This window comes from Mus caroli, chromosome 4 (genome assembly GCF_900094665.2).
Source record: "Mus caroli chromosome 4, CAROLI_EIJ_v1.1, whole genome shotgun sequence".
Classification (NCBI taxonomy): domain Eukaryota; kingdom Metazoa; phylum Chordata; class Mammalia; order Rodentia; family Muridae; genus Mus; species Mus caroli.
In genome coordinates, this window is record NC_034573.1 from 56,276,356 (window position 1) to 56,280,221 (window position 3,866).

Genomic DNA, 3,866 nt, shown 5'->3' on the forward strand with positions numbered 1-3,866 from the left:
TCAAAATTCATATGTTATAACCTAATTTCCACTGTGAGAAAAGGAACAGGTTTGTGTAGATGAGCCAAAAAGATACTCACTCACGCACGCGCACGCGCGCACACACACACACACCACACACACAAACACACACATATACACACACTTACAGAAACCCCTTCATGAATGTGACTAGTGCCCTGAAGAACGTGGTCAGGGGTGGCTCTGTTAACCTCTGCCTATGGAACTCAGCTCTAAGGTGCTGTTCAGGAGCTCTGGGCTCGCACCAGGTGATCCATCTGTCAGGACTTTGGCCTTGGACTTCCCAAGTCCAGAGCTATTTTCAATCAATGACTGCTTATTTATCAGGGACTCATATTTTCTGTTGAAGCAGTTATCAGGATGCACATCCTCACCTGGCAAACACCCACTTTCAGGATCCAACAGGGCAGGAATGCTTGCCTATCCCAGGGGACAAGGAGGCCAGGGGACAGCTGGCTATGTGAGGGCCTGCTGGCTCCATGGTGCTCAGAGATTCTCCAAGTCCCTCCACATGGGAGAAGAGTGAAAAAAAGAGAAGAATCAATGAGCAACCCCAGAGAGGACCACAGGAGACTTCATAGAGACCAAGAGGGAAGGAGGCTGCCAGCCAAGGGAGGGCAGAGGATCCTGGGAGTGAACCCATTGTGGTCTGTGCTTCATCAACTATACTCCTGAGAGTGAAGAAGGGCCAGGAGATCCAGGCCACAGTGCTCGGTGACCCTGGAACAGAGCTCTGTCTATGGAGGACCAATGTGACTCAAGAGTGCCAGCCGGTCACTGGGCACATCACAGTTTCTGACAACCAAGACAGGGCTTTGCTGCGGCCAATGCAAGGAACACAGCTGCACAAGGATAGATGCAAGGCCCAGGCAGGGACCACAAAGCCAAGTTCCCCTGAGCACACAGGAAGGGGTAGGTATGTCTGCCGCCCCATCTCCAGCCCACCTCTGCACCACACCCACCCCAGACCCTGTCAGGAAGGGGATGAAGTCACAATCTGACAGTCAAGGAGTCTACAAGGACTAGTGCTGTTACCAGCAAGATGAAGGTCATACCAAGGTCATAAATGCCAAGATGCCAAGGCAATCGGGACAAAGGCAATATGTGAAGGCAACGCCATCCTCGCCACCAGGTCCTCCTGTCCGAGTTTAAGAGTCTCCTTGCCTAAGTGAGCACTCAGCAGACTGGGTAAACAGCCCAGGTTTACCTATGCCTCCATCAAAGGAAACCAGGAAGGGCAGTGGATTAGAAACTAAAGAGACAGAAGTGTGTCAGGCTCTTCACACTGATGTGGGGGGTGGGGGTGAGGGGCGAAGCAGAGGCAAAATGAACCCAGCCAGATATTCCAGGGGCTGCCCAAAGTGTGGGCACTCAGACATAGCCCTGCCAGCAAGGTGAAGGGGGTCAGAGGCTGGGATCAGCAGTGGAGTCCCTGTTTGCCTGCAGAGATGCTCTCCTTTACCATCCCAGCATCATCCTGCTCCCTGGTACCTCTGAAGCCAGGTTGTGNGGCAGCAGCATGACACACCACAAGGCGAGGCATTGGAAAACCTACAAAGGATGTGAGGCAGTCCAGTTCCCCCGCCCATTTAACATCCATGAGCTGGCTGCAGTCCTCAGTCTGCTGGGAGACCCGGGTTCAGCTGACCAGGACCTGCTGCAGGTCCCAGCCTGCAAGGCCTGCACCACAGCTTTCCAGGGGCCTGGCCTGACCACTGCCCCCTGACCTGGATGGGGAGAGAGGCTTCCTAGCATTCCACACATACCCATTTCTAGGCTCCTTCACTGCACCTGCTCAGAGGCCCGGTTATTAACACTGCTCCCCGTTTCTTGCTATCTCCCAGAAGAACAAAAGAATTACTAAACAGCCCTTAGAAATTTTATCACAGGACAATGAACCAAAGACCAGAGACTACGACCTAGACAGAGCAGAATACACCTATTTCCTCAGGACATTAGGTCCCAGGTGAGCCAGGCACAGGAGCCACGGGTGAGGGCTGCTCTCTTAGGAACTTCCCAATACCTTCCAGGTGGGGAAAGAGACACAGCTCCTTACCTCCTGGGATGGGAGGAGCATTTGAGCATGAGGTGACATTTACAACCTAAGCTTCAGTAGCACTCACTATGGCANAGGGGCCATTGGTGGCAGGCAGGCCCTGATCCCCAGGGTCTACTGGGCTTTGGCCATCCTGCCTAGGGCACAACCAGCTCCACACATCCTCCAGGCCTCGCCTCTTCCTGTGCCTGGTGTCCATCAGGACAGGAGAGAGGATGATTCTGGCTCTGTGGTGTTTGGTGGAAAGGCCTGGCTCTGACTCCTCAGCAGGCTCCATGGCCACAGAGTGGGCTCCATGGTCGTTCAACAGGAAGCACACCCTCTCCAGACCCAAGAGAACACAGGGCCTCACCTCGGGAGGGTGAGAGAACCAGAGCAGTGGCTTTCAGGTGAAGTCAGCCAATCAGGTCCTGCGGAGAACAAGAGAGAGGACCTTCAGGGAACCTTTGCTTTTCTTGCCTTTCCAACAGGAGGGCTAAGTAGTCTTGGGAAGACAGCAAGGATGTTAACTCCAAACCAGGAGGACGACGAGGGAGAGGAAGAGGAGGTGGAGGAAGAGGAGGAGGAGGGGAGGAAGAGGTGGAGGAGGGGGAAAAGGAGGAGGAGGAGGGGGAGGAAGAGAAGGAGAAGGGGAAAGAGGAGGAGGAAGAGGAGTAATGACATCATAGCCGTGAGCAAGGAACCTCAAAACAGTCACACGTGGTATGTAGGTACCCTACCAGACACTGCTGTGGACTCTCCCTTCCCGGATAGGAACACATTACCCGACCTCTGAGTGGGACCCATGTCCCCACCAACTCACACCCACAGAGAGGGCGTCTACAAAGGGCACAGGTTTCCAGTGTCATGTGAACCAGTAGCCAGCAAGCACAGGGTCCTGGGCTGAAGGGCACAGGTCCAGAAACACATTGGGTGCCAAGGATCCGGCATGCCTTCAGCATGGCACTTTCTGTGGTGGTGAGGCCTTCCCACTGAAGCCACGCTCAAACCAAGGGAAGCACCTTGGGTAGGAGATCCACGGTAGCTGGAGTGTCCCATTCCTGCTGACCCAGAGCATCAGCCTGCCTTCACTGGGCACACTTCAGTAAGATAAAGAAAGCAGCACAGGTCAAGGAGGCACAGAGTGGGTGTGGTTTTAGGGAGCAGTCATCTGGCTGTCCCTTCAAGGACAGAGTGTAGCGGCTCTGTCTTGGCTCTGGTGGGTATGTCTCTTCTCTTTCGGCACAAAGATGGTGCCCGACTCAGGGCACCTTTCTTTTGGTGTGTGGCTCACATCTTCCTCACCTCCAGTACTCATGACTCACAGAAAATGCTCATCTTCTGTGCAAACGGCTTTCCTTAAGGGTTTCCGTGACCCCTGGACTCTTCTCCTGCTTGGCAGAACTCTGTGGACAGAGCTCACAAAACACAGGCAGGCCCTGGGTAGACAGACCACAGACAGACAGACAGACAGACAGGTTACTGTATGCATTCTTGCATGGCTCTCTTACTGGGTTATTTAATCCTTCTCTGAGGATCAGGTCTCTCTGGGAGTCTCTCTGGGAGACTCACTGAGGGTCCTGAGTCCCCACACACATGTGTATGCCCTGTCTCTGCACTGCCTCCCTGCTTCCCCCGCCCACTCCCTGCCAGGGCCCATCCTCTGCCATTGCTTTAGGGAACCTGGCTCCCCACCAATTGCTCCATGCAACCTGGCTCCCCAGCAGGGTGCCTTGCATTGAAGATCAGAATTTCCACAGCAGTCACAGTTGTTTCCCTGGGAAACGGGTCTCTTTTGAGACAAAAAAAA

General features: G+C 54.1%; 1 long non-coding RNA gene across 2 annotated transcripts in view; it reads right to left on the reverse strand.

Moving 5' to 3' along the window:
* The window catches only part of LOC110293556, an 11,405-nt gene that overhangs the window by 3,970 nt on the left and 3,569 nt on the right, over window positions 1–3,866 (reverse strand). For both annotated transcript variants that reach the window (XR_002377815.1, XR_002377814.1), the window contains 2 exons: window positions 3,079–3,495; window positions 2,430–2,487 (listed from right to left, as the gene is read on the reverse strand). This is a non-coding gene — a long non-coding RNA (uncharacterized LOC110293556). The remainder of the gene's footprint in view (window positions 1–2,429; window positions 2,488–3,078; window positions 3,496–3,866) is intronic.